Source organism: Arvicola amphibius, chromosome 11 (assembly GCF_903992535.2).
Source record: "Arvicola amphibius chromosome 11, mArvAmp1.2, whole genome shotgun sequence".
Taxonomy (NCBI): domain Eukaryota; kingdom Metazoa; phylum Chordata; class Mammalia; order Rodentia; family Cricetidae; genus Arvicola; species Arvicola amphibius.
In genome coordinates this window covers 76,259,576-76,284,135 of record NC_052057.2, presented here as the reverse complement: position 1 = coordinate 76,284,135, position 24,560 = coordinate 76,259,576, and positions in this window count along the sequence as shown.

Here is a 24,560-nt window from a genome sequence, read left to right as displayed (position 1 = left end):
CCGGGATGTGAACCAAATGCTACTCCTGTGCCACCACCCTTCCCAATCACTCGAGCCTGTCACTCAATTTAGACTTATTTATTCTCCTAGTTAAACATCAGTAGGAGACATGGTGTGGTGGGGGGGTTCAGTGAAAAGCAAGGCATATAGGACTTAGGTTCCTTGAACTATTTATCCAAAACAAGCTGAGTTTGATAACCAGAGTCATTGAAATACTTTGGACAGATTTGATACCCCTATTCAGTCACCAGTGCAGAAGGTGGGTAAGAATAGAGGAAATTATTTAAAGGAGCAGCATTTCCCTTTTGCATATTGGAATTGCAAGCATTGCCTGTAATTGTGGCATTCACTCCACACACTAAATTTGGACAATTTAGTCTGCAGGGAAGAGAGGTTTCCTCTCTGTTCTTCTGGGTTCATTGACTAGAAGCCTGATAATTAGACAGCAAAAGTAAAAAGGTAAAAAGAGCAGACATTTGCTAACATGAGTATGGCTCTTATAATTGCAACCCCTATGATGAAAAAGTATGGGATGTGGTTGGAGTTTGGAGGTGTGTTTTCTCATCTCTGGGGGGCTAGCATTAGAGAAAAAGGGTCCTTTTAAAAATAAACAAATAGTGTTTCTCAAAATAACTGGACATTTAGGTTAATGGATAAAAAGGCATAATATTCCTGTAAATTGTGAAATGCTTGGTAACCCTCACCTCGCATGGCCTTTCTTTCTCAACAGCCTCTGCTTTTAGGCAAGAAGCAGAGTTCAGACAAAGGGTGTCCCTAACTTCATTGAACACCAAACATCTTCAGCTCAAAATAATGCTTATTATTCCAGAGTCACCCATTTTGCAGTAAATTGGAAAACCTTAAGTTCATAAAACTCATTCCTATCCGAAGAGCTTGCCAGAAGGTCAGAATCTTTTTTTGTAACAGCACAAAGGGGGCTTTCTTTATAGTTACCTATTGGAAGAATTATTGTTTCGTAGAGATAGCAATCTACAGACGGGGCAATGTTGCAGAGAGTCAATCGTGGTTTAATCCAACTGCTGAGTAAACAGCCTGGATGTGGACAAATAGCAAAATTTCCAAAGTTTGAAAACTTATTTTAGAGCACTCCTCCAGTGTTGCTATGTGACTTCACCTTGAATTATGAAACAGTCGCATGACTGAGATCCCCAACAGAGAAGCGTGCTTGAAGCTGATTCTGTTTTGTTCAAACGAAACCCAGATTCTAGGTACATAATGATGGCACCCCAGTGTTGTTATCGGCGCACTGGGGCTTTGGTGTTGAGAGTAGGCATGTTCAAGTACATTCCATCCCTCCCTCTGTTTTAATCTCCACGGTGTTCTACTTACAAAGCCCCGAATGAAGCCAGGATTTTCAGCTTTTGCTGCTTTCATTCTTTTCAGCATATGCTGGGGTCAAAGGTGAAATTCAATTCCTGGTTCTCAGCCGTAACTAACCTGGAACAAAACCTTCTTTGCTTTTTCCCCATCCTCAATTATGCTTTCAAAAGAGAGGCTTTGAGGCCTCTCTACATTCTCTCCTAAAAAATTTCCCTTTTCCTCAAGTCTGTAAAGGGAATGTTCAAATGTGATAACTACATTCCTTTCGCTCACACCCCACCCAGCCATATGTTGTTGTTTTTTCGGCACAGTTAAATTTTTTTTTCAGGATGGCAATATGTTGTTTTTTGGGTTGCTGCTTGTTTGGAAGCGTTTTTCCTGAGTCTTGTGGTCATGGGAAATATGCTGATTTCTGGGATCAGCCTTTTTGACCAGACCCCATATTTCAGAGAGGCTGACTATTGTCTGAATAATGTTATCTCAAAATAAAAAGGCACTTCGTTGTATTTTTTTCCAGGAAGTCTTCTTCATCTTTATTCATTAGCATGAAAAAGGCCTTCAACTCCCCGCACCCCCTCTGATGAAATATGTCTTTAGTTTTCTCTGAGCTCCCTCGCCACCAGTGGGTGTAAGGCCAAACTTCCTGTATCTATTTATTTTGTGAAATACTTTCTGTTCTCACATGGCCTCTTAATAAAAGCACAGACATTTCTTTTCTGTGCTCATCATGCTCGTACTACCTAGAAAAAGCATCAGAATAGCTCCATTATTGAGACTGGACACTCAAAGACTGCAGAGTTATTGAACTTGCCTAGTCATGGAGCCACCTAGTGGAGAGATCAGGAAAGTGCAGATATTGTGTTTCTCCACAGTAAAATTAAGCCTCTGAATTAAGTCCCCTTCTCCATCATTAAAGCTGACCATAATCTGCCTCCATATACATCTCTTACCGTAGAGCTGGGATGCAGACCCATCCTGCCTTTAATCAGATTTCCACTATTTATGTATGTATCTTTTGTTGTTGTTGTTTTGTTTTGTTTCTCGAGACAAGCTTTCTCCGTGTAGCTTTGGAGCCCATCCTGGAACTCACCCTGTAGACTGGACTGGGCCAGTATATATCTGTAAATGATGAGATGGAAAATTTACCCAATGTGCTCTTATGTCCTGAGCGCTTTCTGCATTCTCAGCCTCTTTCCAAATTCACATCACTTACTTAAGCAAATTATAACTCTTACTGTATTAACAGTACCATGCGTTGGTTCTATTTGTGCTCTAAGAGGCACTTGCTAATTTTATAAACTCCTAACAATCACCCTTTAAGAATTAAGCTGATGTTATTCCCACTTTGCAGAATAAAAAACTGAGTGTGCACATTCCTCAAGAAGGGGACCTGAGACTTGAACACAGGAAGTCTGACAGGTTTTCCCCGTAAGACTGCCATTTCTTCTTTTTGCTGATAAAAAGGGATATTTTTATTGCAAGTCTTTGAGATTTGGGATATTAAAATATTTTGAGATAAAAAATGGAAGCTAGAAGTAGTGAAGGGCTTGTCCATATTCATTTGTTTTAAAAGTAATATATCAGGGCCTTGAGCTAAGCCCATCTTAACTGTGAGTTCCAGTTTAGTGACCTTTAACCTTTGGTATCTGCAAGATCATAAGTTGAGAAACGACTATAAGAGGAACAATGGCTTGGATCCAGTTACAAAAAAACTACATTTCCACCCAATTATCATTAGCACAACAAATGCAACTCCTGGGTGAGGCCATATAGTGTTGACTTTCTACTCTTTGAAAACAGAAAGTCACAGCACCCATGTTGATTGTTATGTGCTGAGCTAATTAACGCATGATTACTCTTTCCATTAAGCAAATTTCTACCACCAAAATACAAGGATAGGACTTGGTTGACTTTCAGTATTAAACTTGTTGAAGGGATTAAGGAAAGATCTAAACTCAACTTCCAGGAACCCCCCCCCCCCCCGATCCAGGAATAATGGCCACTTTCCACTGCAATTATTAAAATCCCAAACCCAAAGATCCTCAAGCAGCTGTCTGTTATTTTGTCTGTCTATCCCCATGGTCTCAAGACTATACACTCCTTTGCTCTATTATGCCTAAACTCTTCTCCATAAACTTACCTTGTGACCATCCTTGAATTCTTGCAACAAGACCAAGAACCTTCATGTAGAAGGAAATGGAGAGAGCATGCTTTCTTTTTTCCATTTCATAATTTTATATTTTTTACTTCTTTGTCAAAAATCAGGTGTTCGTAGGTGTGTGGATTAATATCCAGGTTCTTTATTCAGTTCCATTGGTCCTCTTGTCTGTTTTTATGCCAATAGCTGGCTGTTTTAAGTACTGTATCTCTATAGTAGAGTTCGAATTCAGAGATTGGGATGCTGCTACAAGTTCCTTTATTGTACAGGATTGTTTTGGCTGTCCTGGGCTTTTTGCTTTTCCATACGAAGTTGAGTATTGTTCTTTCAAGGTCTGTGAAAAATTTTGCTGGGATTTTGATCGTCATTACACATATAGAAAAAGACAGGATCTCCTGAGTAAATTGGGAGCATGGGGACCATGGGAGAGGGTTGAAGTGGAGGGGAAAGAAAGAGAGGGGAACAGAGAAAAATGCATGGCTCAATAAAATCAATAAAACAAAAGAAGGGAATGGAGAGAGACAAGAGGTAAAAGGGAGAAACGTTGTTTGGTATTCCTCAAACACATAAGTAGGTGGAGAGAAAATTGTTTATTTTTAGTTCTATAGTGATATAGTATTTGTATTTTAATAAATGAATCTTGCCTGAAGACCAAAGACAAACCTAAAGCCATTGGAGGCCAGGCAGTGGTGACACACACCTTTAATCCCAGGATTTTGGAGACAGAGTCAGATGGATCTCTGTGAGTTCAAGCCCACCCTTGGCTACACAAGATCAATGCAGAAACAAATCCAGGTGGTTTACACCTTTAATCCCAGTACTAGGGAGTCAGATGCCTTTAATCCCAGCACTAGAGAGACTATAAATGCAAGGAGAGGGAGGCTTGGTCTCCTTAGTTTGCAGTCACCCAACCTTGGTAGAGAGAGGTAAGACATCTCTAGTGGTTTGGCTGCTTTGCTTTTCTGGTTTTTGAGTTGAGCCCCAATTTTTGTCCCTGGATTTTTATTATTCATGCTACAACTTCAATTGATTTTCACTTTAATTGCCTAACTGCCCAACTCAAACTACTGTGTCAAATTCTTGAGCACACAGTTTTGAACTGCAGAGACACCCTTCATATGATCTTCACACACACACACACACACACACACACACACACACACACACTTTTTATTATTGAAGAATAAAGAAAAATACTGTGACCAAGCTTGATGTTGGTTTACACTGCCTTTACTTTGAGTTTAGAAAGCTTTTCTGATTTCTTCTCTGGATGAATTATGGGTCCCTCAGAGCAGGTGATGTGCTCACACATGCTTCTGAGTTCTGCAGAGCTGTGAGAGGTGCATGTGACATTTGCAAGATCTAGTTCCTATTTATACCAGATCTCTGCAATTGCTTTCTCTGTGGTACCTTTTCTCTTTTGTTTGTACATAAAAAACAAATCAGCTTCTCATATCCTTGTTTTTGTTGCATCTGAGGATACTCTTATGATGCTTTGAAGCTATCATTGATGTTCTCGTTTGGAAACAACACAGCAGAACCACAGCATTCAACCCTGTTGGCTCTCTCATATAGGAAGCAAAGCCCTGGATGTGGGCAGTGCCTTCCTGTGATTTAGAAACTTAAAAGTACAGAGCTAGCCTTTTATGTTGGCTCCAGGACAAACCTGAACATTCATTCCTCATTTTTTTGTTCATGATTTTTTTTGGATAAAAATGTCTTTTCTTCCCAATTTTCAATTTTATCTCTGTAGTTTCCTTCAACTTCAGGGATCAATATGATGATGTAATAAAAAAAATGAAAAATGTGGCAGAAAAACAAGACAGATTGGGGTATACATAGAAACCGGTTTTCAGTGAGTTTGAGTGGTAGGACTCACTGAAAAAACGGTATGTGAGCATAAACTAAAGAATGGTGCAAGGGGACTAATGTAGGGGTGAAGGGAGCATCACCCCACCTTGCAAGACAAGGTAGGCAAGTCTCTTGAGATAAATTGACAGAACTGTCTCTATTTGTGGGGGTGTCACTGGGAAAAAAGTGAGTACTCCCAAAGCCAGCAAGACTGCAAAGTCTATATGCCCTGTTTACAGAGAAGAAAGAAGTGGGCCTATGGGAAGTTTAAAGAAAGAGATTTTGTGGAGATGAAGGGACCCAAAGAACAGATAACAGCCTGGGAAAGTTTACTTTGGCTCTGGATGTCATTTCCTCTTTACTTCAAGTTTATGTCTCTCGATGGGTTACAGAGATGGCTCATCATCCTTTCCTTCTGGAGAAACTGTTTGATAAAAGAATCTCAGAGAAAATGCCTCCATGGGCTTTGGGAAAGGAAAAGATGGAGACAGGGGCAAAGTAGGTGAGAAGATCAAAGAGGCCTAGAAGAGAGCTAACACTGGCTTCAGCATACTGGAGGACTAATAACAAGGGCATAGAAAAAGCAAGTGTCTTCGCAGCAGGTCGAGCCAGCCTTGGGGAAGCAGGAAGAGAGAGGGGCCAAAGCTGAGGGAGCATCAAAGAGGGACACAAGTGTGAGGGAAAGCTCGTGCAGACGCATTTTACAGTTACCTTCTGATTGCTGTCATAGAAAAACTACTGTTTGACAGTAACCAACATAGCAATATCTGTTGTGATTAGAGAAGTATATATGTCCTAAATCTTCTTCTTCTTCTTCTTCTTCTTCTTCTTCTTCTTCTTCTTCTTCTTCTTCTTCTTCTTCTTCTTCTTCTTCTTCTTCTTCTTCTTCTTCTTCTTCTTCTTCTTCTTCTTCTCTTCCTCCTTTTTCATCTTCTTTCTATTCTTCTCTCATACAATGCACCTAAATGGCATTTTTTACCTTCCTCCACACCCCCACCACACATCTCCCCTCTGCCCCCAATCCACTCCATTTTTCTTCCATTTCCCCTGAGGAAAAAAAGCAGGCCTCCAAGGGATACTTACTAAACACAGTTACAAGTTACACTAAAACTAGATAAAAACCATTGTATCAGGGATGGGCTAGGCAACTCAGTAAGAGAAAAAAGGTCCCAAGAGCATGCAAAAGAGTCAGAGACACTACAAATTCCACTTTTAGGAATCCCACAAAAACACCAAGCTATAGAACCATTATATATTTATGTGACCTAGCTCAGATGCATGTAGGTTCCATGATTGCTGCTTTGGTCTTTGTGAGCCCCAATGAGGCTTGATTAGTTGATTCCGTGGGTTATGTTTGAGCCAAAGGCTTGGTGCAACCTTTGAATCAAGATGTTGAAATGCAAAGCTGTAAGATTGTGATGTTGTGGGACAAGGCTGGTGGAAAGTAATTAACTAATGAGTGGGAGGGGATCACATGAAGAGACTTTAGGTTAAGTCCCTGCAACTTCCATCCCTAAGTGAGACTGAGTGTGACTCATGAAAGTGGACCACCAAACACCAAATCTACTGGCATCTGGGTTTCACATTTCTCAGCTTTCAGAACATGAGAAATAAATTTATATTTCTATAACCTAATCTATGGCCTCTCCTCATAGCAACAGAGGCAGATAGGTGAGTCTTTGTCTCCTTTTTATGCATGCATGGATGTCCTGGAATAAGCTGTATGTCTGATTTTCTCATGAAAATCAGTGAGAGTGGGGCTAATGGTGTCCTTCACTTACCTAATTGTATATTTTCTAAGGACAAGCTAATGTTCCAGAAAATGCACTTAAATACAAAATATTATGACAATATTGATATGATTTTTCTTTTAGTTAGGAAGATTTCTAAAGATATGCAAATGCTATCTAGAGTTATCAACACATGCAGGCAAACTATGGCTTATTAGGTGGCAAAACTCTATCGCGCTGGGGCCTCAAGGCATATTACTCAAGCAGTTGAACTTAATGAGGCACAATGAGAAACTGCTCTAAAGCGCATTCTGGGTGTTCTCAGAAGAACATTACACTGGAGGTTCTAGCTTCTTGCCACTACTGTAACTAATTAACACAAGCAAGGAGGCACATAGAAGTTCTAAGTTATTCCCCTACTAGTCCCACAGGCCAGAAATCCAAAATCAAAGGTTTGCTAGATATTAATGTCTAGGGGAGGATCTATCCTGCCTCATTGGGTTGCTGCTGGCTTAAGTAGTGCCTAGAGGTCTCATAATGTTGGCCTTCTCTTCTCCCTGTTTCTTCTCTTCGGAGAACACCTGTCATTCAGAGCCCACCTGGATAAGCCCCGAGGATCTAAACCTTCCTAAGTAAAGTTATATTTACAAGTTCTTATGATTGGGAATGTCAGTGTATCCTTGTAGAGGCCTCCATTCAGTCCCTAATCGGAGGGTCCCTGGTAGTGCCAGACAGCTTGAAGACAAGAATCACTCCTGACAGAAAAGCCTTGCAGTGCAGCTGAAATAGAACCAAACAGGAATGAGGAAAGGCACAGGTCTGTCTGGTACCACCCATTCAGAACCAAAGAGCTGCATCTCTCCAAGCCATTCTTTTCCTGAAAAACTTAAATTCTCACCCTTGCATATTCTTCTTGCCCTATTGCTCCCTTCCCCATCTGTCTCCTCTTATCCTTTGGTTTAGGGCATCTGGTGACACCAACTGTCCCTCTCCTCTGAATTTGAATGAATCAGTAAGCCATTGAAATGTCCTAAGTAGATGTTGTCCTCGAAACTCTAGTGACTTTTGCAAAGTTATGCATGTAGTGAAGAAGCGAGAGCCAGCCTGCTATCTAGATTTTACAGCTGATGCACGGTTTCTTCCTCCCAGGTCTTTCTCGCACCATTCATCCTTCCTCCCCCACCCCTGCCTCCTCCTCTTTTAGGTGGGCATGGCTTAGTTGACATTGTCAGTCTCTCCTTAGGATGCTTCTTTCAGTTCTTCTCCAGCTCCTTTTGTCTTTCATACAGGCGATAGTGTTATATAAAATTTCTCTTCAACTACCTTGCAAAACTTTTCTATGCTCTTGAGAAAGGTTACTCCTCTTTGCCTTTGCTCTTTGCTGTCAAGAGTTTCATTTTTGCATCCCAAGTTCTATTACATACAATACATACATGTACATGCACACACTCATATACCTGCACTGAAACGATTCATGCAGTAGTGAGCTCACAAATACACATACATACACATAGCTACAAGAACACACAGATACACACACAGGATGCTCTGTTATTGATGTACACAAAAGAAAGCCTACTTTAGCTTTGTTGGTTTCAGTGAAAACAATTGTTGGCAGGAGTTTATTAAGCAGAGTTTGAAGTGCTGATTTCCTCCTCAGCATTTAGAACTCCATGCAGTAAATTCTTCATTTGATAAGTTATCCAGGAGAGTGTGGACATTTGTGTGTATGAGAAAAGCGGTGCTATACTGTTGTGCATAAGACCACTACCACAATCTTTGAGCCAAATTTGAAGCAAGTTTAATTAAATACTAGCTGGGAGGACTGACTGTAGCCATGTCTATTCTGGGATTTCCAGAAAATGGTGACAAGTCATAGTTTGCAGAGGCTTAAAAGGGAAAATCTATAAGGTCACTGTATTTCCCATCATATCCAATCAGGAGGAAGCATATATCCTGATGTACTTCCTGCCTACATACCTCCTACCTACATGTGATCAAGTATATCCAGTGTAGTTGGGTCAAAAATAGTTGTTTAGTGGAGTGAAAACATGAGCAATAGCCTCCAGCATCTTAGGAAGTACTATCCTTGGGCAAAAGGCTTTCGCTTAGAGGCAACTTGTTTCATGGTTCTCCTAGATACAGTAATTAAATGTTAAAACAACCTGGACTCTCACAAGAGGAAGGTCAGTATCTCAGGTAGATTAAAACACACATGGAAGCAGCTTTTTAAAAGATCTTAATTCTTAGTTGAAAGATACATTAGTTTTTTGTTTTGTTTTGTTTGTTTTTATCAACTTAACATAAACTAGAGTCTCCTGGGAAGACAGAATCTCAACTAAGGAGTTGCCTCCATCAGATTGGTCTGTCTGCATTGTCTGTGGGATGTTGTCTTGAATGATGATGTGAGAAGGTCCAACCCACTGTGTTACCATATCCCTACAGCAGATGAGACTAGGTTATATAAGAAAACAGATTGAACAAGTCAGAGAGAGCAAATCAGTGTGCAGTATTCCTCCAGGACCTCTGTTTCACTCTCTACTTCCAAGTACTGGCCTTGGCTTCCCCTGAAGATGGCCTGTTATCTATAAGATGTTATAAACCTTTTCCTCCCCAAGTTGCTTTTGCTCATGGTTTACCACAGAAAAAGAAACCAAGCTAGAGCAACAGAATCTGGCTTCACCAGGGGAGGAAAGAGACTTCCTGAATCTGGTCAGCACCACCCATGCATGGGCTGTGGTCCCAGACTGATAAAAAGGAAATAAATGTAGAAAACCAACTGAGTCCAAGCATTCCCCCAACTCTGCTTCCTGGCCTGTCATGATGTGAGACATCCCAGTTGCATGTTCAGTCTCCGACTACACATGTCCCTCCTGCAGTGAACCCTGCTGTGTCATTCCTGCACAATGACTGTGATCTCTTAAACTGTAAGCCAACATGCAATTTTTTTTCCTTTTCCTTTTGACAGCCATTTAGCAACAGCAACAGGAAAGTATTTAATGCAAACTTTATGGGCAGATAGGTAAAGGTATAAAGTTTGAGTTTACCCTGAAAAAAACAGTGGGAAATTATCTAAAAATGGTGTCGGATTCATATTCTAGAAAAGCTTCTAAGAGAGGGCCAGAGGGTAAAATAAAAGAAAGATGTTAGTTGGATTCTGTTTGTTTTGTTTTTGTTTGGGTTTGTTTGTTTATTTGTTTTGGTGGCAACTATCTAAGAAAAATAATACAAAAATAAAAAAGTTTCATTTGGCTTATGGTTCCTGAAGTTTCACCTCAAAGTTGGATGCATCTGCAGTTTGGGATTCTGAGGGAAGACAGAATCTCACAGCAGAAGGAACACAGAGAGCTGTCTCACTTCCTGGTGGCCAGAAAGCAGAGAGGACAGAGAGAGGGGAACAGTGAGATGCAGTACCAACAGAGGGCCCCCATGACCTACTTCCCCCATCTGTGACTTAACTCCTAAAGTTACAGATCTTCACAAAACAGTATTACCAGCTGGGGACCAAGACTTCAGCCAAAGAATGAATGTATGTGTATGTGGAGGGTTTGGGGAGACAGTCTATACTCAAAGGGAAAGGCTGCTTATTTAAGGTTTAATGATGGTCACAAGTAGGATTATGACAAACACCATCTTATGTGATTTATTTCTACTGTTGCGTAGCTCTCATGAGAACCTTACAAACTGGTCACACTGCAGATAAGGAAACTTGCAGAGATCATCACGATTGCCTTGATAACTGGTGGGCACAGGTAGATGCAGATAGATCAGCCGAGAGGATTATTCCCAGAATGTGGGAAGATATTACAGTGATTTAAAAACCAACAGAGAATCCCTGATGGGCCAAGTTTTGGAAAATTGAAGAATCAAGAATTATACCTAGGGTTCTGTATTTAAACATGGATGAAATGGGGTAGGAATATGTGGTCATAAATAGTTATGAAGAACAAGGGCTTGTCTTTAGAAATTTAGTGCTTATAGAAGTCTAATCTAGATTATATCAGTATATGCTAGTTATTCTATGAACAAGAAATATACCAGAATTTTATTTATTTATTTATTTATTTATTTTACATTACGATTAATGGAGACATACCTAACCACTGCCTAGCATGATGTCGTAAGGGTTTTCAGGGAATTACTAAAGGTGAAGTTTTAATTATTAATTGTCTGTCTCCCCTTTCTCTCTCTCTCTCCTTTCTATTTCTTACTACAACCAATATCACATACTCTGTAAACCAATAAGATGAACAGCTGTGGCAACAAACTTCTACCTATGCATTCAGAGACTTAAGATGAACAGGGCTCCTTAGGGACTATGTCACCTCCTTAAGCAATTTAGCCTATATACAATTTGAAGAGTTCTATTTCTCTACAGGTTTTCTGCCATGCTATTGATCTCAGACAGGTTTATTGAGCTTCTGGTATGTGCTCCTGGAATGTATACTAATCTGTCTGACCCACTCTCAGTCAGCGAATCCATTGTCAGCCAAACTCAGCAGGCCAGGAGAAGAGTCAGACTATAGTAATTAAAAACATGCAGCCAAGTGTGGCTACCTCCAGCTGCTCCCTTTGATCCTAGCATTTGTTTCTATCTCAGTCCATCCCCAGTTTGTTGTCACCCAGTGACCTACTTACTTTATAAAACTGGACTAACTGGAATTAGTAGAAAAGATACCCATTCCTTCTTTCTCCCTGGCCAATTAAAAGGGGACTATAGCTGCAAATTTAATGAGAATCTATGAAGGCTTAGTTATACATTGCAATTGGGTCATTGGGTAGAAAAGGAAATGGATATTTAGAAGTATTGTGCAGTAAAATTATGGGTTGGCATGACCGTGCATGCCTATAATCCCAGCACTTGGGAGGCAGAGGCAAGAGGATAGTTTCAAAGTCAGTCTGGACTAACTGGTAAGACTCTAAGCCAACAAACATCAACAATAATAAACACAAACACACATACACACACACACACACACACACACACACAGAGAGAGAGAGAGAGAGAGAGAGAGAGAGAGAGAGAGAGAGAGAGAGAGAGAGAGAGAGATTTGGGGATATATGTATATGACTGCTCATTTATATCTCTACTAGGTTGAAGAGAAATATCTCGGACATAACAGCCTAAACAGACTTTAAAACACCCAGCTACCAACATGCTTTCCTCCTCATTGCCTGGGATAAGAACACAAGCAACTACAATTACTCAAAAGGAATTTTTGTTTCTTCTCATTTCTACACATACCAAGTTGACAGTAATCTCTAAACTAATGGGTATGGCCACAAAAACACAGTAGATGAGATGGTTGGTCCTGATTGCCAACTTCATTGCCTCTGAAATCAAGAGCCATGCCTCAGTAAAGATCTCTGAGAGACTTTTCAGAGAGTTAATTTATGGGAGATGTCTTTTCCCCAGATCAGGCAGCACCTTTGGGACGTGGCCCACAAATGTAGAGGTCAGAGGGAAGAAGAGCACTGCCTGCATGATTTTGCTTCTCCATGATAAAGGCAGCAATTTCTACCACTCCTGCTGATGACATTCCTTGCTGACATCCAAGTCCATCTGTCCATCTTCTTTGGGTTTCAATGTGATCTGAAGAGCAGCAGCTATCCAGAAATCTTACAGACCTTTAGCATCAGACTAGGACTGCTGATGCATCCAGATTCATGGTCTGAGTAACTATTGGGTTCTTGGCTTCTCTAGTGTGAAATGTCTGATGTAGTACTCAACTCATATTTCTTGTAAGCTGTTCTAACAAATTCTCTTTTATCGTACATATTCATTCTACTGGCCTGTTCCTCTTGAGTACTGGATTACTAAGTACATACAATAAGCATTTGCCACTTCCATGTCTCCAACTCTGAATCACTTTACAGGATCCCTGTCCTGCTTCCTGAGTAGTCTGCTTCCTTTCTTGCTCTTTTCCATCCTCCACATACTTACCTTTCAATAAAGCTTTTAGTAGATCATGCCATTTGTTTCAGTCTTTCAGTGATTTCCTATTGCAACGGGAATAAAGAGAAATTTCATTCCCACAGACTACTAGGCTCCTTATGATGTAGCCTCTATACATCTGACCTCCTTCCACCTCCTTGCTTCACTGACTAGGATGCTCTTATACGATCTTCTAGACCTTCGTTCTTGCCATCTGTATTCTGAGCTGTGGTCCTCTGCATTTGCTACTCCTTTTACTTAGGCCTCAATCAAATCACCACCCCATCTGTCTGGAGCTTAATTATCACTTGAGCTAGATTCTCAAACCAGTCACTTGTCACATTATCAGACTTTTACGTCTTTATAGCACTAGAATGTTTCTGATATCATCATCATCATCATCATCATTATCATCATCATCACCACTACCACCACCATCATCATTATCATCATCATTTGAGACATTGTCTCTCTTTGCTGCCTAGGATATTCTGAAACCTTCTATTATATCCAAGAATGATCTCAAACTCATAATTCTGCCTCCATCTTCCCGGAGCTGGGAACATATATAAGAATGCTCTAACATGTTTAGCCTGACATTTTCTTTCATATCTATTTGTTAATGAATTTGACATCTCTTCCCAGCACAGAGATTAAAGTTTCTAGAAGGCAGGACGCTTCCTGACTTGGTCATAGTTTTATACTTAGTATCCACAAGAAGAAATAAATATTTGAGTGTCAGACAAATTACAGATGGACTGACTCTTCTTTAATCTTGGTGAATGCGTAAAGGAAGTGATTAGAATTTCTGATAAAATACATTTGAATATGATGAGAGAAACAATGCAAAACACTGACTCCATTTTCTGTGAGGCACATTACAAATATGGGATAAGACATGGGGACATTTTACAAAGGAATTTAGAATATCTCTCTTGAGAACGTTATTAGTCAAGGTTCCTTTGAGTCACAGAACTATGGAATGAATATCTCTCTCTCTCTCTCTCTCTCTCTCTCTCTCTCTCTCTCTCTCTCTCTCTCTCCTCTCTCTCTCTCTCTCTCTCTCTCCTCTCTCTCTCTCTCTCTCTCTCTCCCTTCCTCTCTCTCTCTCTCCTCTCTCTCTCGATCTCTCTCTCCTCTCCTCTCTCGTCTCTCATCTCTCTCTCTCTCATCTGTCTCTCTCTCTCTCTCTCTCTCTCTGTGTGTGTGTGTGTGTGTGTGTGTCTGTATCTGTGTGTGTGTGAAATTTATTGGAATGACTTACAGGCTGCAGTCCAACTATTCCAACAGTGGCTAGCTGTTAATGAAAAGTCCAAGAATTTAGCAGTTTCTCAGCCCTAAAAGGCTGCGTGTCTCTGTTGGTCTCCTATAGATGCTGGAATCCTGAAGAACTAAACTCCAGTGCCAGTGAAGGAATGGATGCTCTGGCAAGGTGAGAGCAAACAGGGAAAGAACCTCCCTTCTTCCATGTCCATATAAGGCTTGCAGCAGAAGGTGTGACCCATATTAAAGGTATATCTTTCTGCCTCATAGTCTGGATTAAAGGTGTGTGTTTTCCCAGTCAGAGGTGTACTGTCTTCCCTCCTCAAGATCCAGATCACAGGTGAGCCCTCCATTTCTGTATTGTACCTCATTCCTGCTATAATCAAGCTGACAATCAAGAGTATCCATGCCATGAACTAATGTTTGCTTTTGCTGTGGGATTACATATGTTTAGTTAGTAACACATGGTTGTTACTTACCAGTTTGCTTAGCGGAAAGGTCTTAAAAATATTGGTGTTGGAGGACCCACATTATGCTGGGCTTTGACTTTTACATTGAACTTGAGGTGCCACTAATCACCAGTAATAATCCTGCTGAAACACCCTGAGCTTTCCTTTATAGTAACCTTCTCAGGATTTATATTATACCTATAGAAATCAGGCCTCAATCTTTAGTCAGAGCATTTTTACAGGGGACTGGATTTTTTTTGTCAGTTGACAAAAATTTCTACAACAAATATGAAGAGAGATAGTCTCCTAAAAATAGGAGACATGGGATATGATCACAAACGTTCATAAGAGAAGCACCTTTGAAAGGATCTTTAATTTCTCACTTGTGAACTTCAGAAAAATCCATTTCCTATTCAACCTTAAGTGATGCAATTTAGCTCAAAAGGCAGAGCATGAAGATGTGAGAGGAAATAAAGGAACAGGGCATCAAGAAGAAATGAAGCCTTCTCTATTTTGGGTCCTCTACTGAGTCTCATGTTCAGGACAAGCTATAATGGAGGGCATTGTGTTGAGGTGTTCAGGATGATCTCGCAAGATGATATCCACCAGGAAAAACAGACAACAGTCTTATTCCAAGCTACATGTCACTAGGAGGAAGCTGTGATGGTGAGGAAGAGGCCCCAAGAGGCCGTGACAAGAAGGAAGTATCTGCAGGCATCAAATTGGCAGTAGGCCTTAAAGAGGCCGGGCGGTGGTGGCGCACGCCTTTAATCCCAGCACTCGGGAGGCAGAGGCAGGCGGATCTCTGTGAGTTCGAGGCCAGCCTGGTCTACAAGAGCTAGGTCCAGGACAGGCTCTAAAAAAGCTGCAGAGAAACCCTGTCTTGAAAAACCAAAAAAAAAAAAAAAAAAAAAAATTGGCCGTAGGCCTTAAAGAAAATGGACCACTCCTGAGAGCACAAGGGGAACCCTTGGTTACATTGGATCCTCTCTGTTTTTATGTCATCTTTTATGTTCAATTTTACTCTTCAGGCTGATTGAGTAGACAAATAGTTATACTTGTCTTCAACAGGACCACCTTCATAACCCATAGGAGCAAGGCAAATTGAAAATTTACAACAATCAATTTGTAAATAATAAAGGACAGAATATCATTAAGTTTGGAACATTTCCGAGCCGGAGGTAACATGTGACTCAAGCATCCCAGTTCTTTTCTAACTTTGAGGAATCAGCTCTGGGCATTAAAACACCAATAACCTTATCTCACTATTTTAGATACATTTAGAAGACTCTTCATGACCAGTTTCTGAAGAGTTGTGATTATTTTGGTCCATTAAGATTAGTTACATTTATCATTATATTGTGTTATTTTCCTGATGATTAAAAGCAGGTTTAGAGGGGGCTGGAGAGATGGCTCAGTGGTTAAGAGCATTGCCTGTTCTTCCAAAGGTCCTGAGTTCAATTCCCAGCAACCACATGGTGGGTCACAACCTTCTGTAATGAGATCTGATGCCCTCTTCTGGCCTGCAGGCATACACGGAGACAGAATATTGTATACATAATAAATAATAATAAAGCAGGTTTAGATAACTTTCATTATGTGCTGAGGTGACATATTAGTTGATTCTACTTAATGCCCCAAGGAAACCAAAAAGCACAAAGGTTCATCTTATTAGACCCCCCTCAACTAACTGTGTTTCAGAGCAATTAACCAAGCAGTAAGATTTTTCAGGTGGCTTCTGTAGCATGCATCACCTTCTAGGGCTTTGTTCCCATAGTAGTTTCTTTCCTTATTGATGTGAAATAGACAAATGACATGTAGAGGTGTGATGTATATGTATGTATATGTAGGTATACCTTAGATATAGTCTTAACAGTCTAGAAGCATTTGCTGCCTTGGCATTATACTAATGATCTCTTTAAAGCTCTTCTTTTAGAGAACTTGCAACATATCACAGATGATTGACACAGAATGTTCCAGAGGATAAGAAAGACTCCCACCTAAAGCTGTTGTTTTTTTTTTCTACAGGTAAATATATTTATGCACTCTGTCTGCTTAACCCCCATTTGATGTTTCTTGAGATAGGGACTTTTGAAACCTCATTCATAGATTTATAATTGATGTAAAAGACAAAGTGTCTGACTGTAGGTAACTTTAGAATGTCCCCTCAGACCTCTACCTTCTGACACCTAGTGTTCATGTGTGACCTCTTGCTTGTGACAAGGCCACGCTACCCCTGGGTGTGAAAATACATTCCCCCTCTCTCACTCTCCTCCCTACGTGTGTTCCAATCTACCCCTGGGCATTAAGGCAACATGACATAAGAATATATTTTCTAAATTTGCATAAAATGAGAACTTCACAGATGGGCAGCACATGCTTCCCATAAGTCCAGTGTGAAAATGGCTCGATAGCACTTGTCGCTACACGCATTCTTTCCACATTTCTGGCACACGTAGATCTTAAACAAACAGGAATTGCGACAAGCAAAACAGATGGGCAACAAAAAAAAAAGTTTCCAAGGCACGCTTCCCAAAATTCTCCCTTGAACATGGGACTGTATCACTTGTCACAATAAATCTGAAAGTAGTTTGGATATTAACAGACAGTCTTTGCTGAAGGGGAAAGCTTGAGATATTCATTTCCATAACTCAGGGGGAAATGTTGGAAACACCTTTGCCTCCCCTGATTATGGAGAGACAAGCTCATGTCCTCTCACATGTCGGCGGCTTGCTAATTGTGTAGGAAGCTTTCTCTGGTATCCTCTGTTTTTTTTTCTTCACTGTACCGAAATAGATGTGGTATAGCAGGAGGGTGCGGAAGCGTATTTCCTAGTCCTCACACTGTCAAGTATGGTGCTTGACTCACTTATTTGAAAACTATGATAGATCAGGTAACTCCTAGCCAGTTTCCCATAGATCTTTGTTGCAAATAAGACATCATCATAGCTCTGACACCATCTCTCAATTTCTAAAATTCCTTGGAATGAAATTAAAAGTACAGTAGATGAAAGAAAGTGTGACACAAAGGCTTTGGTCACCCCTGCCTTTAACAGAAGTTGAGTCACATCAACTTAGCAAGCCCTTTGATCTCTCTGGACTATGATTGCACTTGGCTAATTGGTCCATCATTACCCACGGTGCTCTTGACAATTATTACTCCAAACCCAAGTCCTTGTGGAAACCTGCTGTCTGTGTAATCACCACTGTTTTTCTAGACCCTGATTCCCCAGGTCCTGGTTCAAGATCACACTGCCTTGGTGTCACACCTCCCTGCTCGCATTCTGCCAATGTCAGCAGCATCTACTATGGCAGCCGGCTGAGGCTAAAGAGGGCAAGAACGCTGTAAACACACGCTCCAGATCAAGTCCATTTAAGTTGTGCGGTACCAGAGTGCTGATCCAAGTCTTCAGCTTTTAGTAGCTATCATTACTTCTGATGTGAAGCTCACAACGGCGTGTATCAGTTACCTGAAGCCCCAAAGCATAGCAACCAAGCCACAGCTCAGCAGTGTCCTCCACAAAGCCTGCATTTGTTCAAGCAAGATTTTTCACACATCGAAACACTTACATTTATCCTTACATTGTGTTATTTTCTTGATGATTAAAAAACCTAGCTACCAACTGTCAGTAATTTCTCGAAAGTGTCATTTCTTTAAGAATTTCTTTTGGTGGGAGTTACACTAGGCCACTTGTTACAGATGTGGGTTGACAACTTCAATAAGTGAAAGGGCAGAACTACGTGGTGTGCCAGGCACTTCCCTGAGCAGTCCACCCTTTAAGGGAGCCACGTAACAAACCCATTGTTATTGTCACCTCCATTCTATACAGCAAAGCGTTGAAACAGAAGGAACGAGGTCGTTCACTTTGGCTGCACAGAGAGGAGAGGCAAAGCTTTTGAGAGGCTTGTCTGAGAAAAATCAACGGTCTAGTGAAGTTTGGCTTTGATTTTGTTCTTATTCTTACTATTTTCTGTTGGTCTATTTTATGTCATAAGTTAAATGTATTTCCATTTGTTCTAAGTGTGCATCATCTAAAATATCATAGCAGCGAATGAAGAAGGCTGATAATGAGACTGAAGCGTCTGGATTCCCCCATGTTCTGTTACAAAAAACAAACGAACAAGCAAACAAAACGCATTGCTTTTCTTACCGAGAACAGGAAATTTATTTCGTGTAATTATTATTATTGTTGTTTATGTGTATGTATGTGCAATAACGTGCTACCATATGGAGCCAGAGGACAACTCCGTGAAGGCGATCCTCTCCTTCTACCCTGTGGGTTCTGGGGGTGGAGCTTGGGTCACCAGACTTGGTTGGCAGCAAGCTCCTTTACCCTCTAAGCCATCTCGCTGGCCCTTTTTGATGTTTTGAGAAAAGAACTCATCTAACTGAAGCTGTCCTCGAACTCACTACCTAGACAGGGAGAAGATAACCTTGAGTGCCTGTGCCTCTTGCCTGTGCCACCACGCCTGGCTGAAACATGTTGCCATTTAATTACAATTATTTTGGTTTGTTTTACAGAAAGATTCACTATGGAGCCCAGGCTAACCCAGAACTCTTGTCAGTTCTTCTGCTTTGTCCTCAAAGCTGGGATGACAGATATGTGCCATCACAGCCCTTGAGTTTTGTGTGTGTGTGTGTGTGTGTGTGTGTGTGTGTGTGTGTGTGTGTATGATCTGTAGTAAGAATAAAGATAAATGAGGTCTTTAATTAATTCTTGTATAATATATATATATATATACATACATATATATATATATATATATATATATTTGCTAAAAATCTACCTTTTCAGAAGGTAGTTTGTTGTACTAGTGTGAACTGAGTTTATCTTGCCAGTAGGTGTGGGCCCCGATGTGGCTAGGAATTAGAAATGTGAACGGTGGTGAGCGAAGCCAATCTGAACAAAGAATGCGGCATGGGCAACCTGCCTGATGGGCAGTGTACCCGCTGACTGCCAGCAGTTAATCATGGAGATCATTAAATGGTTTTGGGGGGGGGGGGACTCACTTTCTAAAACAGGGACTTCTAAACTCATCAAAGTAATAATATTCAGACTTTTGGTTCTTTCCAATGAAAGGCATTTCTTCTCAACCTACCAGGTTAATTTTCTAAACTCTGAAATTCACCCTTGAAGTTCCTTGCGGGAAAATGTCAGTGTGACATCATGCTAGGCCTTAGAGAACAAATTCCAACAATTCAGAACACTATGGTGGAATCTTTCCTTCCTGTTTGCAGGAAAAGGCAAGCTCCGGGAGCCAAGTCCCTCATCCAGATAATTAGCAACTCTCCAATCTGTTAATTGAGGACATGTGTGCCAAACTTTCTTGGCTCCCTCACTCAGACAGTTGTAGGTGGTCAGTCCGTCAGTCACAGTTGCAGAGTGCCAGAGTGTGCTCGGCCCTCCATTCAAAACTCCACATTAAAGACAGATCTGATGTGCTCTTTGACTTGAAAAAAAATAAACGTACTAAATTTTTTGGAAATTGGCTGTTCTCAGTCCTAAATTTGGTGAGGCTAAGAACAAAATGATTCTGTTAACCCTATCTCTTTTCATGATCTTCAAGAGGAAAAAAAAAATCACTGCCTTTTCTATCTTCACTGTAGCTCTGGAGGAAATTTCAAGAATGAGGGTACAGTTCTGTCTAAACGCAGGTGACTAAGCAGAGAAGAGGCATGAATGCTAACGTGGGGAGGAGGAAGCAGATCCTGGCAAGGGGCCGTTCACAGCTGGAGTCATCCAGAAAGCTCCTCACAGGGTCCAGCATATTTTCACAGATCTAAATGCAGTTACCTGATCTCTTTCTAGTGCTCATGCACACTCACCATCAGCAACACAGACATTCCTAACTAACGAACGAGGGAGGATGGCTAGCGGGTAGAGCTAGGAAGAGACGACACTAGGTGAAGGAGAGCAAAGGCCACCAGAGGCAAATCCACCAGTCCAGTGCGAGAAGAAAATAGTTCTCTGATGTGGGGACTCTCGAAACAAATGAGGTATTAACATCTGCATAAATTGTAGCTCAATCTTCCTCACTTCTCACATGTTTTACAAGCGTGGTCCCACAAGCAATGTGCAGCTCATGTCTTGGTCCAAGTAAAACTTTGCATGTGCGTCTGTGAGTCCGAGGGTCCTGTGCAAGCTCCCTGAAGCCAGAGGCAGTTCTTAGAATCCTGCTCTATTCCTCTTCACCTCATTCCACTGAGATGGGATCTTTTACTGAACCTGGAGCTAGAGCATTGGTCAATCAACCCAAGCAATCCTCCTGTCTCCATTTCCGGCAGCACTAGGGTCATAGGTGTGTGCTTCCATGCCTGGCTTTGTAGATGGGTGTTGGGTCTCATGCTTGTACAGCAAGTGCTCTTAGCCACTGAGCCACCTCCCAGTTCTAAAACCAAATACGTTTTGTGAGAATAATATTGTTCCCACCATCAATGTGTGCATTTCTCGGTTTTAAATTCTTTTCTAGGATGTAAAAATTCACCTGCTCAGTTTACGTTGAACTCACCATAGAATAGAAAGTGTGGGCATTAATCACTGTGAAGGCAAGTTAAGGGTTAAAATTTCCCTGAGCGATCCTAGAATCCCTTGCAGACAAATGTGGGGGGGGGGTGAGGGGAGAGGGAGAGAACTTCTGTACCTTACAAATACTGAACAAATACCACTGTGAAGTAATGTGCATTTAAGGTTTTCAAGCTTAAGGTCAGTTTTAATGAGTTGCAACTTGCTAGTAGAACCGTGTTTGTAAAACATGTGAAAAGTGAGTAGAATTTAGCCACAACTTACGTGCGTGTGACTACCTCAGCTGTGACACATTTGAAGGATTCTTCTTGTGTTGTTAGCTACTTTACAGTTTAAGAAGATCGTACTTGACACTTGCAAGTGAAATGATATGTGTTAAACATTAGTCAGATGGAGCGTCTCGCTTTGTGAACGAACTGTGTGTTTTCTGAACAAACTAGATCTAAGGCTTGCAAGCGTCAGTCCTTCAGTCTGTGGCCACAACCACAGGCCCATACCCCTTGATATTTTACCTCATTCAACTGCCCAAAGCAGAAATGCGTTGCTAATAAGAGCAGTTTCCTAAGGGGGAGGAACGAAAAACTCAGAGGAGGAAATATTGATCTATGCTTAATGGTTAGACTTCAGTAACAGAAAGGCCAATGCCCTGGGTGTTCTCTGTCTTGTTCACATTACGACTTACAGCACACAGTAAGTGTACAAAAAAATGTCAGTAGGCTTTGAAGTTCTAAATTCTTGCTCAGGTTTATTTAGATCCTTTGTTAGGAAGAATTCTAATGCTTTCATGTCTAATACCTTTCCAGTAGGGGAAAATTAGTTTTATTTTATCTTCACACCATATAGTCAAGGATACAATAATTTTCTTTCCTAGCTAGGATTTCACAATTTTGAGTTCAGAAAATGGGGACTGGGGGGTCTATTACATCAAAACCCTGAAATGATACGGCACAAAGGCAAGGTAAAACAATGTAGCAGCCAGAGTAGTAATTTCTAGCTTCCTAAAATGATGATGAATCGCTATACATGAATTACATTTGATAGCTAATTCTATGCAGTGAGTTATGTATTTCAGTGAACAAATATAATCACTCCCAATGTTTGGGTTGAGTTTTTGAAATGTGGTTATTACAGCAACCTACTTCCCTCCTCTTCCCCCCTCCTCCTCTTCCTTTCTCCTTTTTTAAGTAGTGTCAAACTTTTTTAGCCAAAAACCTTTCCAAGTACTCAATAATTGCATGATAAATTAATTATTAAATACGTTTTTACCACAGCAAGGTGGTATTTTCCTGACTTGTTTTTAAATTACATTTAACAGGGACTTAGACCTTTCTAAATTCAAGCCTCCACTGAGATACTGCAAAATGCGTTTCAACACAGCAGATGGGCAGACTCTTTGTAGAGGCTCTCGTTTCCAAAGCAGGCTGTGTGAGGCCATCAGATCTTGGACTATCTTCTGACATACATCATCACATAGGTAGAAAACCTAGACCCCAAATAGACATTGCACCATCTGTGGGCTCAATGTCAGACTGCTGACTCCCTGTCCGTTAGACACACCGTGGTGCTATGCCATGGTGAGACAGAGTCATGACCAATGGGAAAGAGTTCCTCTTCTTTGCCGTACTGGAGATAGATGGTCATCTGCACCTACAGATTTCCTATCTGTGATTTCAACCAATTATGGATGGATCACTGGGCAAAGCGCTTGCTGTGTTAGTATGAACACTAGAGTTAGGGAACCTACTATCCACGCAAATGTCTAGCTGGTGTTTGTGGTGGACCCCTGTAATCTCAGCCTAGGAACACAGAGACAGGGCATTCTCAGAGCAAACCAGCCAACTAAACAGTCAAATTGGAGAGTTGCAGATTCATCAGGAAACCTCAATCTATGTGTATAATGTGGAGAGCTATTGGAAGACAACTCCTGTCAGTTTTTGGCCTGCACATACATGTGCCAACACTGAACATGATGCACCCCCAAACATATACGAAATATTCTATCTATATTGAATATGTACATGCATTTTTGTTATTATAATCCATAAACTATGCAGTATTATAAGCTTTCAGAGCAATAACATGGTAGTAAATAGTATGAATGATTTATAAATGATTTAGTGTATTTGAGAGGGTTGTGTACATTGCATGTAAAAATACACCATTTCACATAAAGAATTTGAGCATCTGAAGATTTTAGCTCATCTGGGTGTCCTGTGGCCAGTTACCTACAGATGTCAGGGGATGAGCATATGTGTTTAACTATATATTATATCTATAAATAATTAATTATCACCAACCCATGAACTAGTTCCCTTTCTCAAAATGTATATACTTCTAAGTAGTGTATCTCTGAGGAGTTTAATGAGGTTTTTTTATTGCCCTGAACAATGTTAAACTAGTTTAAGACTGCTGTAGTAAAGTACCACAGTGCCATATAATTAAAAATAACAATGATTTATTATTTTAGAGTCCTGCAGCCACAGCCTAGAAACATAAACCAGGTTTCACCATGGCCATGGTACTTCTAAAACTTCCTCAGGAAGTCATTTTTGCCTCTGTCCAACTTCTAATGGCTTCCTGATAGTCTTTTGTATTCTTTTTCCGGCAGTATGTAATTATTATCTCTACTTTCATCTTCAGTTGGAGTCTTCTTCACATGGCTCCATCTATACAAGGCTGGCTCCTTATAATAATACAAGTTATACTGGACTGTGGACAGACACTCTTCAGGGAAGCCTTACTGCATTCTGTGTCCATAGATCCTACTAACTGAATTTTTAAAAGTCAAATAAAAACATCGTCATGCACAGATTTTTTTCTTGTCAATATTGCTTAAACAATACAGAATAAATAAGTAATACAAGTAATATAGATGTGACATGCTAACTGTGGTGTATATACTATATGGAGACATAAGGGACTTGGGGATTTGTCGATTTTCATCTATAGCTGGAGTTCAATGTGCATTTTATTGTAAACAGTTTACTTTGTAATCTGGGGTGTTGAGGTTTGATTGCATTAATCCAAGTAACTTTTATGGTGCCCTTTGTTGCAAATAAAAATATCTCATTGTTACTGAATAAAATATTAATGAAAAGTGCTTAAATGCTAAGTAACTGATCATAAAGAAGAAATGCACAAAACCAACAATTTTTTGTAAATAAAAACAACAACTTTTAACTTTCAAGAGGAAAACACCAGATTGATTTTCACATCAGCATATAAAGGGAAAAAAAACTGGGGATAACCTGGGGCTTTCATCATGGACTCTCTCACCGAACATTTGCCTGTATACAGGCTTGACGTCTGG